General features: G+C 53.0%; 1 non-coding gene across 1 annotated transcript; it reads left to right on the top strand.

Annotated features, from left to right (window-relative positions):
* TRNAF-GAA (transfer RNA phenylalanine (anticodon GAA)) lies at positions 1-73 on the top strand. Its single transcript has one exon. It is a non-coding gene; the product is annotated as a tRNA-Phe (tRNA).
* Positions 74-14,633: the final 14,560 nt, after the last annotated feature.

Raw genomic sequence — 14,633 nt, 5'->3', positions numbered from 1 at the left:
GCCAAAGTAGCTCAGTTGGGAGAGCATTAGACTGAAGACCTAAAGGTCCCTAATTCAATCCCAGGCTTTGGCAGGTTCTTTCATCTTCTTTGTGCAGGAGCAGCTTGTTCTCTGGCAGCACAGTGGTGCCTACACCCAAAGTGAGCAGGGCTGACCAGTCTCTGACACCTCCTGCAAAATGGTCTCTCTCTGCTCCAAAGCATGGAGATGCTGTAGCTTTAATGGTAGTGAAAAAAATGGCAGTTTTGGGGGCCCCTTCCATTAAAAAAAATTGCAACATTGTATACTCCTGGGACCCCTGCGGGGCCTGGGGCAAATTGCCCCACTTGCCTCCCCTCTGGGTGGCATTGAAGGTGAGTCTCTGATCTTGGGCTCTGCAGTAGGAAAACATAGAATGGGCTTCTGCCCCTAGTTGGCCCACCTTACCTTTAACAATGAGAGCTGTCTTTCCCAACATGGTAGGAAGAGAGCAAGGCAGGGTGACCCTCAGGAATGGTGCCAGAGGGCTGCTGGGCAGTGACAGGCAGGGATTGGGGTGAAAACTCCTCTGTGCAGCTGAGCAAGGGCAGCACCAGGGAAGGGGCATTTGTGAAAATGGCTGTGTGGAAGGTGGAAAGGATTTGGGGGCCCAGGAGGAGGTGCTTGATGTTCAGTGCCTTGGAGCAGGTGGACTTGGACATGGTGGGTGTTCAGGAAATGCACATTAACAACTCTAGGGTAGCTCAATAGGCAGAGGGTGATTGGAGGAAGGGCCCCCTCTCTAGGGAAGAATGATGAGCCTGGAGTCTTGTTTTTCACATTTGCAGTGCGAGTACAGAAGGTGGTGGAGCTCCGACCAGGGAGGGCATTACTGGTAGACTTTGTGCTCTGTGGCACTGGTTACTGCTATATTAGTGTCCCCAGTTAAGACATGAGAGGGAAGATCAAAGGCTCCCTTCCTCTAGACTGCATGATATTTGTCGTTGGGGGGACGATTTTAATTGTGTCAGCCGGCCTGAGGACCGCTGGTCCCGTTTTCCCAACCGTCAGAGGACACACTTTTACAATGAGCACTACCTGGCACAGGTCTGTAGTGAGGTCAGCTTAGAGGAGCTCACTCCAGCCACAGAGGGGGTTCACCTTTCTGTGGGGACAGACCAGGACTCGCATTGACCGGATTTATGCTTAGCTTTTGAGTCTTTAGCATGGTGCTTCTCAGATTCTTTCTTGGCCTGACTTGTTACACTTTGACACTTAACAGGCCAGAGTTTGTGCACATTCCTATTATCCTCACTAGGATCTGATTTCCAAATTTTGAGGAATGACTTTTTGCCTCTAACAGCCTCCATTCCTTGGCTGTTTACCTAGAGTGGTGTTCTGCTGATCCTGCTATTGTCGTTTCTGATTTAGGGCAAACGTTTCATCTGAGCCTCTAATTGCAGTGTTTTTAAACGGTCTGCATGCTACTTGCAGGCACCTAACACTTGTGACAGCAGCTCCTTTTAATTCCCATCCAACCATCTGTACTTATGCCGATAGGTTGACTTTAGGTTTTTAACTTTGAGCGGTAGCTAAGAAGATGGTAAATCGGACAGAAACCCATTCGACAAACCTCTTCATTTCCTGACTTCTTTGTTCATCGCCTTTTCCTTATTTCCTGGCTGAGGCGGCGGCCTGCCAGGGAGCTCCCCGGCACCCAGGACCGTCACTAGTGTTTTTAGTGCCCTAGGTGGACGGCAATTTCGCCGCCCCGCACGCTGGTCCTGCGGCTCCGGTGCACCTGCCACAGTCGTGCCTGAGGAGAGGGTCAGGTGGTCCGCGGCTCCGGTGGAGCTGCCGCAGCCGTGCCTGCAGGAGGTCCACCAGAGCCGCGGGAGCAGCGGACCGTCTGCAGGAATGCCTGCGGCAGCTCCACTGGAGCCGCGGGACCAGGGGACCCTCCGCAGGCACGACTGCGGCAAGTCCACAGGAGCCGCCTGCTGCCCCCCCCGGCAAAATGCCGCCCCCCAATAATCCTGGCACCCTGGGCGATTGCCTAGGCCGCCTAAATGGAAGTGCCGGCCCTGCTGGCACCTCTGACTGCCTGGGCTGAAGGCAAGAGACTGGCCTGGGCAGAGTGAGGGCCTCCTGTCCCGGAATGAGGCAGCAATACTTCCTGGTCCCCTTTTCCCACCCACACCGGCAGGCGGCTGCTGCGGGAGAAGATGAGGGAGGCTCTCAGGACACTTGGCAGCGCTGTGTGGCTGTCAGGGGAAAGAGATGAGGCTCCCGATTTGACCTGCCATTGACTCACATGGCTCTGCGCACCGTCAGCCAGGGCAGGCCAGGCTGCGGAAGTGACTTAGGCTTGGGCAGCATGGCCGCGCTTTCCTGACGAGGCATGAGGCAGGCCAAGGGCTTTGCACAGTGTACAGGGAAGTGGGAAGGAGGCATCTTCGAGCCAATGTGTCTCGTCCACTTCTCCCTTGCCGCTTGGGCGGAGGTGGGAAGGGAGCGAAATATTCCCGGCTGAAGGTTTTGTGCTCAGCTTTGAGGATTAATCCCAAGCCTCTAGTACGGCTGCCGGGAGATGGGCTTTTGCAGCGCAGCCCCCACACTCTTCCAGCCAGCATGTGAACCCACTGTGTCCAAGACGGAGCCTTCGAGGCGGTAAAGGGGAACATCACGGCTCCCAGCAGACCTTGAGGAGCCCATGAGGAGCCTTCAGTGGCATCCCTGGGGGAGCATAAACCCCCCTCCTTTCGATTACCAGCTGAACCTACTGATCCATGATACCACAGAGACACCTACCAGCAGCTGTTTGCCAAGGCCACTGCTCGACACCCTGCAGCACTTCCTGCCAGTGCCAGAGCTCACCAGGCACTAGCCTGGAGCCAGGGCCACTAGGTGCTGCTGAAGAAAAGCCAGCAGAGTGACACAGCGTCTGTGGATTAATAGAGGTAGATTAATCAAAACCCTCTTCTGCCAGCACCAGGTCTCCTTCTTCCTACACTGGGCCTTCAAGCGAGGGGGCGGCTGGCACAGCCCCAAGAGTCTAACCTTTGAGGCAGGAGGCGGCTGATGCCCGCAGCCTGCTGGGGAGCTCCCAGAAGTTATTAAGGGACAGAGACTCAATGCCCTTAGTAATAACGGTTTGGGGTTCATCGAGGCCAATTAGGGGGTCACTATGTCAGCCCTGTAACCCTGGGTGTCAGGTCACTGTGCAGCTTAGATCTAGAGCTCAGATCTCAACAACTGACCAGCAGCCCACAACCTCCCCCTCGGTCTGCCCCACCTGGTTACTCCTTACAGGCTGACCTTACCCCGCTTCCAGCCCCGGATTCTCCCCCTAATTATCCTACTGCCACTCAGAGCCACGGACGTGGAGGTGCTGAAGGAGGGAGGGGTGACTCTAGGGTGGGGTTCTTCTCTAAAGATGGCTGGTAGAAAGGTGGTGCTCAGCTCTGTCAGTCACCTGCCTAGTTGCCTCGCTGCCAGGGGATGCAGACATTTCTGTAAGGTGCAGAAAGGGGGTATTTGGCTTCGAAGTGAATGTGAGGAATGTGCATTTATGAGAGGGAATTTTTGTTATTCCAGTTGTACATCAGTGGCCTAATGGATAAGGCATGGGTCTCCTAAGCTAGAAATTGTGGGTTCAAGTTCCACCTGGGGTGAAAACCTCCTATATACTGCAAAGAAACCTTGGTCTTGTTTTCACCAAGAAAGCTGGGTGATGTTTGAACATAAAGTGCTGGATCTTGGGAACAATCCGCCAGAAATGTCATCTTTCACGCAATAAATGCTTCTAAACCCCTCAGTAGCAAACAGTTAATATTAGTGTTTGCCTGTGAATAGAATGAAGGGGAGTGTTTATTCTGACATGTCCATGAGTGAAACAGACAGGAAGAGCAAGGCCGTTCTGAAAGAGAATGGATCTGTCTGGAGACAAAGCAGACCCTGAGAATGAGCAACAGTGTGAAAAGAAGAGGTTCAAATGTGTGTTAGGTTGGTCTGCCAAATTTAAAGAAAATCCCAGTGCCCTTAGCATGATGCAGACACTGGTGATTTCTGATCTTTTACTGAGAATTCATTGAGAAATATTTTCCTTAATTATATTATGGAATATTGGGTGGGCTAGGAAGGCACCATTCTTCCTGCTTTCAGCCTTCCAGATCTCATGGCTACATGGCCTGGGGTCAATGCACCCCTTCCAGTCAGCTGCTAGAGCAGACAACAGCAACACAGACAGGGATGGCAGCAGGGCAGACTGGAGCTCTAGGAAGACGTGAGACCAGGTCTCATCAACGAGGAGGTGGCCACCCCAGCATGCACAAGGCTGAGCCAGCAAGTGTGGTGTGCGCTGCAGCCTGCCGCTGCTCACTTTTGCAACTGTGTTGCCCTGAGGACACACATATGTCTGGGTGGTATCAGCTCCCTGGATGGGTTCACAGAGCAGCTGAGCCTCGCTTGGCAGAGCCTGGCCAGACCCCCAGGAAGGGGAGGACATGCACTCAGGCCCTGTAATGGGTGATGCCAGGGTGGTGCCAAGGTGGCACCTCCTGCTGTTTGTCTCAGGGATTAGCTCGCTCAACTAGTGTTCCTTCTCCTGGTGGTGCCTTGTCCATCACTGTCACTGCTTGCAGACTGCCTCAGTCCAAGTACTGCAGCATCCTCTTTATGACTCGGCCATCCGGCCATGCCATGATCTGTGCTCCTCCCTTCCAGGGTGAGTTAGGCGGGTATGCGGTGAAGTGTCTCCCAATCCAGCCATTTCCCCAGTGGTGAGTGGCTGGGATCCAGGCCCACACTACTCTGGGTCCCAGCCCAGGGATCCTGTAGCTAACAGCTTCTGCTTCCTCTCCTTAACTTCATCCCCCAGTGCTGCTTCAATTCCTGGGGCTGCTTCCCTGCAGCCCCAGCACGTTCTTCACCCTCTTCTCAGGGTCTCAAGCCTGCAAGTCCCAGCAACCAGCCAGGAGCTCTCTCTAGCTTCCTCTGGTCCCTGCCAGTCGCTGCCTTGCCAGAGGAGCTGTGACCCTACACCCCATATTCTTCATAGATATATTGTTATGATATGCATATGGCACAGCTAAGATGTGTTTTATGCAAGATGGGCCATGTGAGATATCACTGGAAAGGTTGGACTGTCCTTGAACTCAAGATTTAGATGCACTAAGTCCAGAGTCGACATGGCTGTCCTTGGGTTCAGGATTGCATGAGTGAGTCAATATGGCCACTCTTTGGTTCAGGGCTGCAAGGCCTAATGGTCAGATCAGGGGGCCACTTCAAAATGAGGATAGTGGCTGGATTAAGGGGAACTGGGCCCACCTGACTCCACCGGGTCCCAGCCCAAGTCCCTCTCAAGTTGAGTGCGTTCATTACACAGCCAGCCAGGATCGTACCGCAACATGCTGACTTTACACGGGTACGAGATACCACTCACTCTGCCTCCCTGGGCCACTTCCTACCTTGTTTTCTGAAGCTGTCATCCATCAATCATCAGGGTCTCTGGGTTCCCTGGCACTGGCAGCTCCATAGAACTTTGACTCCCACCAACTGAATGTAGGTAGCAAGTCTCTGATCTGGTACCTGGGATCTCTGGTCCCGCAGTCAGGAGCTGTAGCGGCTCTTGGCCTGGAGCCTCCACCAAGCGTGCGTCTTCCTCAGTGGCCAGCCCAGACTGAGCTGAGCTGTTCTCCTTTATACTGACACAGCAGCTGGAGCATGCCCAGCAGGGTCTGAGGAGCAGGACTTGCTCCAGCCATAGTGTGGAATTAACCCGTTCTTGCCTAGTGGGGGGTATGCACACCCCATCATGGACTGTAATATTTGATCTGATTATTTGACCCCTCCCATGCATTGCTGAAGTGCAGGAGGCACAGAGGCTTCTTCTGGGTCTCCTTTCTCCTGGCACTGAAATGGAAATGGTTCTTTCACGTGCATAGTAGGCAAGAAGTAGGACTTTCTGCAAGGGTCATTAACAGCCAGTCAGACTGAATTTTTTTTTTAATTTCAGCAAAAAAGTTTCAGCCTTTTTCAGAAAGGGCCTTATGTTTGTTTTCCCAGGGTGCCATTTTTTTCACTACCATTAAAGCTACAGCATCTCCATGCTTTGGAGCAGAGAGAGACCATTTTGCAGGAGGTGTCAGAGAATGGTCTTTTGCTCCGTGCCCACAGAAATCACTGAGCATTTTCCAGCCTGGGGTTGAGAAGGACGTTCTCTACAATTGCTCCTCTGAGCTGTCAGAAGATGCTCTGTGGCTAACACTCCACAGTGCTACATTCACTCCGAGGACAAGTCAAATGCTGCGCCAAGGGTGGTGAGTTCCCCATGAATTCCTGTGTGAGCACACACTGCCCCTGTCCTCCACACACACTGCTCATACACACACTCACACACAGTGCCACTGTCCACCACACACACTGCACATACACATTCTCACACACACACACAGTGCCACTGCCCATCACACATTCTGCACACACACACAAACACAGTGCCACTGCCCATCACACATTCTGCACACACACAAACACACACACACACAAACACAGTGCCACTGTCCACCACACATACTGCACACACACACAATGCCACTGTCCACCACACATACTGCACATACACACACAGTGCCACTGTCCACCACACACACACACAGGGTCGGTGCTACCATTAAGGCGAACTAGGCAGTTGCCTAGGGCACCAAGATTTGGGGGCGCCAAAAAGCAGTGCCTCCAATTTTTTTTTTACAGCAGTTCCTCCCCGAGTGCACAGTCGCTGCTCCACTTCTCCCGCCTCCTAGGCTTGCAGCGCCAATCAGCTGTTTGGCGCCGCAAGCCTGGGAGGAGAATTGGAGCAGGGGCGGCATGCTTGGGGAAGATGCGGAGCAGAGGTGAGCTGGGGTGGGGAGGTACTGTACAGCTCCCAAGGGAGTGAGCTGCTGTGGCGGGGTGCCTGAGGGTGGAGGGTGGGGAGCTGATGCAGGGCTGGGGGTGGGGGGAGCAAGGTGGAAGTTTTGCCTAGGGCGTGAAACTTCCTTGCACCGGCCCTGCACACACACACACACACACACACAGACACACAGTACCACTCTCCACCACACACACTGCACATAGACACACACACCATGCCCCTGTCCACTGCACACACTGCACACATACACACACACACACACACCGTGCATGCTGCGCACACATCAACTGCAACAAAAGAAACACAAACTACACACTCTGGAGACAATTGGTTTGTTTCCAGGCTGCTTTTACTTGCAAAGGTGCTGAAGTGTGATCTCTCTTCTTTTTCCGTGGGCAGAAACGCAATGAAGGAGAATCTCACATCCCTGAGCTGCCAGGTGACAGTGGCAGGAGAAAAATGCAGAGCACTGAAATTTTAAAACACTCATAAATAATTTCACACTGTGGGTTGGGGTGTCCAGGAGGACTCAAGGGAAGGGACTAGGGGGATTAGCGGGAGAGGAGGGTGGTGTTACCAGGGTGCACTGTGGGACTGGGGGATTTAGAGACCCCAGCGAGGACAGGCAGGGGTGAGTTGCAAGGCCCCACGGTGGCTGAAAAGGGGAACCCGGCAGGTTGGGGGGTAACAGAGATTGGAGATGAGGAACTTCACACCCTGGGGATGGACTGGGGGAGTGGGGAGATGGGAAAGTGGGGCTCAGCAATGGAGAAATGGGTTGGAGGCAATTGGGGGTGGGGCGCTGAGGACGAGGGGAGAAGCAAATCAGGGGCAGGGCACTGAGGATGGGAGGAGGGGTTTGGGGTGGGCCCATGGGACAGGGAGGTGGGATGGGTGGGGGGAGGGGCCCCACAGACAGAGGGAGACACTGGGGGGAGGATGGGGAAATGGGGGGCCCAGGGACGGGGCTGAGGTAGATGTTAGTGAGGGAGCCTCACTGCTAGCGCAGACTCGGCAGTTTCTTGCATGAGAGACACTGTCCCAAAGCAGGACTAATGCTCAGACCTGGTGATCAGTGATTTCAGATCTGTTGGTCTGCAGCAAGACTCTACAGTGAGTCTTAACCAGCTCTGTTATTACACAGGGATGAACAAAAGGGTCAAATGGTGCCTGGAAGCCTTAAGAAGAATCCACCCCACCGAGTACAACACTTGTCGCTACCGGCTCTCAACCCCACTGAGAATGTTTTGGGGTCACTCCTTGCCCTTATCAACCTAGGGGTCTCAGAGATTCATAGCTAGCAGGTGCTCCAGTGGTGCAATTGGCTAGCGCACAGTACTTATAGGGCAGTGCTGAGAGGAGCTATACTGAGGTTGTGAGTTCAAGCCTCACCTAGAGCACTGGTTTTCATTAACCACATGGCATCACCCCCTCATTTGGCCCTGTGGAATGTACAATTCCAGCCCTAGGACACTGAGAAGGGGAGGAGACAAAAATGCCACTTTCACTTCTTAGCTCCTCTCCAGAGTGCAGGTCAGAATCTACAATCCTTTCTCCCCCACCAGCCCCTGTGCTGGGATCCCTCCAGCAGAGCCTGGAGTCCTGCTCATGGCATCTGTACTATTGACAAAGACAGAGTAACAAGGACAAAACACTCAAATCCAGCCTGGTGCAGGGAACCAGGTTTACTCTTCAGATTCTGTCGCTGGTACATTTCCAGGTCTGGGAATGTCCCACAACAGCATTGAATGGGAAGCTGCCTGCAGAACAGTTACACTGCACAGAGCTCCTGTGGAGGAGGGGTGGGAATTAGTAACATTTTGAGGATTGTTTAGGAAGCTAGCCTTTTTTTTGTGAGGTTAACTATCTCCTCAACTTTATTTACTCAACTTAAAAATGGGTGTCACTTGATTTTTGCATCTCCCTGTGAAAATACAACTGACACGAGTGGCTTTCTACAGGGGGTCATGATGTTAAAGTTGGGGAATTCAGTTTCTGTACTTGTGGGGGAGGAGGTGTTACTTTTTTACAGCTGCTTCACGGCCAGGCACACCAGACTGTTAGCTGCACACACTGTCCTTGCCAGGGGCCCCTGCTGAACCCTGGGGGCTGCACTGCCGTGCTGGGGTGATGCCGCAGGGAAGAAGCTGCTGTGGAGCAATGTAGAGCACGATGATTCTGTTCTCACTGAATTGTCACTTCAAATTGTTTGCTCAGACCAGCTTCCCCAGCACACTCATGGCTGCGCATCAGTGTAAGTGTGTCCTTGACTGAACAGCGAGAATTCCTCCCATTTCCCTTCCGCCTGGAGCAGGATGAGAGTGTGTTTGTGTGAACGACATTGCTGTAGAGTGTTGTTCATTCCCCACTCTGACAATTCAGACAGTCCTTTTCCTAGTCAAATCTCCAGCACATCATTCCAATAGCCAGGGGCAGGATTTCTCTGGGGCACTGAAATATTTCCGAGGCCTGGTTCATGAACTCAGCCTTGCATTCCACCCTTGATGTTTCATGGACTGACAACAGCAGCAGAAAGAAAGAGCCGAGCCAATATCTCCCTGGCAGGGATGCAGGTGGCCATGTCTCCTCTGTCTGACCATCGCCATTGCAGAAGAGAAGGGTTCACTGGAATCGAATGCCCTGGCTTAGACAAGAGACACAGGGAGGTTTTTCTGTTCATGGATCTGTGCAAAGGAAATTGTGTCTCTGTATGAAATTGAGGCTGGAAATGAAACGTCCACATGGTGGCCCAATGCCTTAAGGAATGTGGGTGAAGGACTCGGGCTGAGAAATGATTTAACAGGGGCTTGTTTCAATTTATTGCCCTGAGTAAAACTATGGCTAAAAGGCAGCCACTGTTGTTAGTACTTGTACCTGTGTAGGGACACCACAGTGGGTGTTAAGTCCATTGTTTTCACCAGAGGCAGTCAATTATTTTATCAAGGTACAAATTTCTTGGTCAAGGCCTAGACTCCAGAAAAAACAATACACTGCTGATAAGAAGAAGTCTATAAAAAGATTTTGCAGCCACCATGAGCATAACTATGTGTCGTGTTTCACTCTTTATATCCGGTGTCACCTCCTTTCCTTTTAGCCATGTAGTTGACCAAGGGCAAAGCTGAACGTCTCTTCAGATACCAGGGAGTGTTTATGTCCATCCCTGCGAGCTACACAAGGGTTTCATGTTGCTGCTTTCAATCCTCCGGCTCTGCCGGGATAAGGAACAATTCAGGCTGTCACTGAACTGAAGGAGGAAGATCAGTTTGTGACGGGGAGAGGGACGCCTTCTCTTAAAGGTGTTGTCTGGCTGGCAGTCCTGGTTCCCAGGTCTTGCCCGTGGGGCTTCAGCAGTTTTGAGACCAGGTCACTCCCTTGGCCCCACCTGCCACCCACAGGTGCACCCCCTACCCCCCGGGGCCCTGGCAGCACAGCATCTGCCTGCTTGCTCCAGTGGCTGCCGGCCCCTCCCCATGGCAGGGTGGGGCAGAGCTGTGCCTCCACATGCTGTCCCCACTCCAAGCCCCTGCAGCCAATGGGACACTGTGGGGGTGATGCCTGGGGGCAGCAGCATGCGGAGGCCCCCCAGCCCGCCCCACCTTGGAGCCCCAGGTAAGCGCTGCACCACTACTTCCTCCCAGATCCTGCACCTCCACCCCCTTCCCACATACCCCCTCCTCCCTCCAAACTCCCTCCCAGAGCCTGCACCCCCTCCACACCTCCCAGCCCCCAAATTCCCTCCCAGAGCCTGCACCCCGTCCCTCCAAACACCCCAGCCCCCAAACTCCCTCCCACAGCCTGCACGCCCCTCCACATATGCCTGCCCCCAACTCACTCCCACAGCCTGCACCCCCTCCTTCCACACACCCACTAACGCCCGCCCCCAATCTCCCTCCTAGAGCCTGCACTGCCACCTCTCCTCCTGTTCCCCCTACCCCCTGCCCCAGCCCACAGCCTGCACCCAGCACCCAAACTCCATCCCACAGCCTGCACCCTAGAACCCCTCCCCCACCCAAACTCCCTCTCAGAGACCAGCCTCTCACTCCTTTTGCACCCAAACTCCCCCCAGAGCCTGCACCCCTCCTGCACCCCAATCCCCAGCCCCAATCCAGGGCCTGAACCCTAGACCTCCTCCCCCACCCAAACTCCCTCCCAGAGCCTTAGGCAGATGAGAGGCAGAGTTTTGGGGGGTGGGTTCTGAGTGGTATGAGTGACATTATTGGCTCACTGGGAGGATTGGAGGACTGGCACTGGCCCTAAGGTAAATTGAGGTTGAGACTCTGCTTTAAGGGATTGGAGCAATGCTGGAGAGACTGACGGGCATGGAGCTGGGGAGCTGTGTGTGCTCCAAGGAGAGTTGTTGTTGTGCTCTGGTGACACAGAGCGGGGGTGGGGAGTTTGTAAGCTGTGGTGTTTGTATAGAGAGAAAGTTTAGTAACCCCTAGGTTAAAAACTGTTCCTGCTCTGAGCTATACATGACACTCTTTGTTGCGAGTATAGATCAGTGGGTGAATGTTTCCCTGCAGGATAATAGGTTCCTAGTCACAATCCAAGTGATTCCCTTGAAAAACTTTTTCGAATGAAAATGGATTTCCAGACCCATCTCCAGTATGTTCAGGAGTTCGCTGAATGGGGGCAGGGGGCTTGAAATGAATTTAATCACTCAGCATTTTCCTATGCAAATGAATGAAGACCTAGCAGAGCTGTCCAGCAGCTGAAATCAGTTCCAGTCCTCGGCGTCTCTAAGAGGGACACTCTGTATCTGAGGCATGTGCGACACCTCTGTGGTGATGACAGGTGAAAAAATGCTGGATTCAATGAAAGATGAGACCATAGGAGGGGAAGGTGAACGGCAGCATCAAACAGGGTCATAACACTGAGACACGGGGCTTCACTGTCACTACCCCTGTTTTCCATCATTTATATCCCCTTCCCCCACACACTGTCACACACAACCTTCTCCCCTTAAGCCCAATCCAACCCTCCCCCTCTCCCACACACTCTATGGGACACAACCTCTCAGTGACTCACCCAGATGGGGGCTTGTCTCTGCATCTCCACAACAGGGGAGCAGAGAGCCGAAAGGGCCACAGGAGACCAATGGAGCTAGGCAGGACTAGAAAAGACTTCCCTTCCCTTTCCTTCTCTCCTCTTGAGTTCTGTTAATCTCACCCATGGGACGTTCCAGCACTGGGTGGGCTCAAAGCACCAACCATCCCCTCAGCAATGGAAGGGGGAACCAGCTCTATCACACAGAAGGAGGCTCCCCACCTTTGCTGCTGCCATTCAGCAGCCATTAATATGGATTTGTTTTACTTAATGCAATCCCCTCAACCCCTAATTCATCCATGAATCAAGGAGGCAAGACCCTCAATTGGGCATCAGAGGGGTAATGGGTTAGTGTACAGGACTTATAGTAGCAGTGCTGAGTGGAGCGATGCTGAGGTTGTGAATTCAAACCTCACCTGAAGCACTAGCTTTCTTTAAGCAAATGGGTTCTGCCAATCAGTTTGCCCTATAGAAAATACAATTGCAGCTCAGAAGACACCGAGGTCCCCTTGCTTTACAGAGAGCAGGACAGATTCCACAGATCTACCAGGCTCTGCTCTCCACCAGCCACCTGTGTCAGGAGGGGTCAGGCAGAGCCCAGAGCGCTGCCCCTGACTCCCCTTCAGTCTTTGCTCCCCAAACCACCTGTGTGCTCACCCTCTTCGCTGTGAGACTCAAACCCTGCCTGACTTTCTATATGTTGATGTGGTTTTCGTCTGTCCTGTTGATGTGCATGTGGGTCCTGTGTGATTTTGGTGGATGCCTGGCATAGTTTTGGGTGCGTGTGTGTATGATTTTTGCATACAGATTGTTTTTTTGCTTAGTATTCTTTTGGTATGTGGGTTTTGTGCTTTCTTATTGTGGGCTTTTGCAGTATTTTTTGGTGTGGATTTGTTCTTTCTATATTTTGTGTGGCTTTCCCTTTTGCATATATGTCTCTGTGTGCTGTGTGGGTTTGGTTTTTGTTTATGTCTGTGTGGGCCTGTGCAGTCTGTGATTTTCTCTTTCTCTCTGTGTGTTTGTCTCTCTGTTTGTATCTTCATGTGTAAATTCACTGGAATTTTTCAAAATCTTCACAGCTATGCCAATTTTCACCAGGAATTTTTCTCTATTAACAAATTCTCACGTGTTCCCTACCAGTTGCTGACCATTGCCCCAGGGGCATGTCAGTCTCAGGGGCCTGATTGCCCATTGACCCTTCCCTTATTGGGATTGGGAACTAGCCAACCAAAAACCCCACTAAGTTTTAGTAAAGGGCCAGCAGTCCCTTACACGAGCCAGCCCCGTGAGGGTCACTCATGGCCAGAAAAGGCAGCACAAGCTGGTCCCATGGTGTAATGGGCAGCACTCAGGACCCTGAATCTTGTGGTGTGAGTTCAAATGTCAGTGGGACCTTGTCTGGGTTTGTGGTAAAGCCCTAGTGCTCAATTTCACTGTCTCCAGTTGTTTAAGAGTGAGTCTTTTCCCTCCTGCTGGGTGACTCACACCTACTGGAGCCAGGTGTTTGGTTGGGATGGCTGCAATGGATTGGGGTGTAGAAGTGGCTATGGCTGCCTGTAGTCCTGTGGTGTGACCTGGTGGTTGGTATTCTTGCTGCTTCACCTGATGCTCACAAGTTTGGCCCTTGTGCTTCCTGCCACACTTTTCCTCTGGCCCACAAGGCGCTTGAAGAAAGGAGTGCCAGGGCCAGGATTAAGTCAGGGCTTGGCAGGAGGGAGATGGAGCCCAGCCTGGAGCCCCTCACACCTTCCCTCCTCCGGACACTTAGAGCAGAGGCAGCTGGTGCTGACAGCTCCAAGGGAAGGTTTATAAGCCACAGAGCAATTGAAGGCGGGGCTAGAGGAGGGGAGAACCATGCCTTTGAATGGCCAGCAGACAGTCACAAAGACCCCCGGCCAGGCTGCTTCCTGGCATGCCAAACACCCACTGAAAGCGACCCGCAGACCAGCATGTAGGGCAGCTGCTGATGCTCTGTGGCCAACATCACAAGTTGGTAGGAAAGCAGGGCCAGCCCCCTGGTGTGGCCTCTGTCTGTTCCTACTCACAGTGCTCACTTTTGCAGTGGGGCAGGAGATTTTACCTCAAGAGGCTTTTCCCCAGCTGGCTAGAAGCAGAGAAACACCCAGGCTCCCAAGGTGCTATTTACCAACCCCCTCAAGCACAGGGACAGGTGCACACTTGGAAGAGGGAAACTGCTCTACACACCAGCCTGGGCAGCCGCCCATTTTCTTTGGCAAGTCAGGAATGGCAAAGGCTAGACTGGAAGGACTTGGGGCTCCTGCCCCAGCCTTTGTGACACCCAACCCCCAACTCCTTCCCGGAGCTCTAGCTGAAGCCAGAGCATTGGCCTGAGCGGCCAAGAAGAGGTTCCAGCCCTGAAGGGAGCAGGACTTTCAGCACGAAGGTAAAACTGCAGCAACACAGCCATGAAAGGACTTGAACCCTCAATCTTCTACCCTAAAGTCTGGCACCTTATCTATTAGGCCACAGGAGAAAAGCCCCTTCAAGCCTTTCTTTAGAAAAGACAGACACTATGTTTCTCGGGTCTTCTACTGAGTGGGGCTGAGACTCTCTGGGCACAAGAAGTAGAGTTCCCAGCAACACGTGAGAATTAATTCTATGGAGCCAGGTGCAGGACTTTGGCAGGGAGGCTCAGGCATGGGGGATTGGGGTGCAGTGGACGGGCTGGCTGTCTAGGTGAGGAGATTTAGTGACC

This window comes from Gopherus flavomarginatus (genome assembly GCF_025201925.1).
Source record: "Gopherus flavomarginatus isolate rGopFla2 chromosome 13 unlocalized genomic scaffold, rGopFla2.mat.asm SUPER_13_unloc_1, whole genome shotgun sequence".
NCBI lineage: Eukaryota > Metazoa > Chordata > Testudines > Testudinidae > Gopherus > Gopherus flavomarginatus.
The sequence above is the reverse complement of the archived record's forward strand: the minus strand, read 5'-3'. Positions and strand labels throughout refer to the sequence as shown.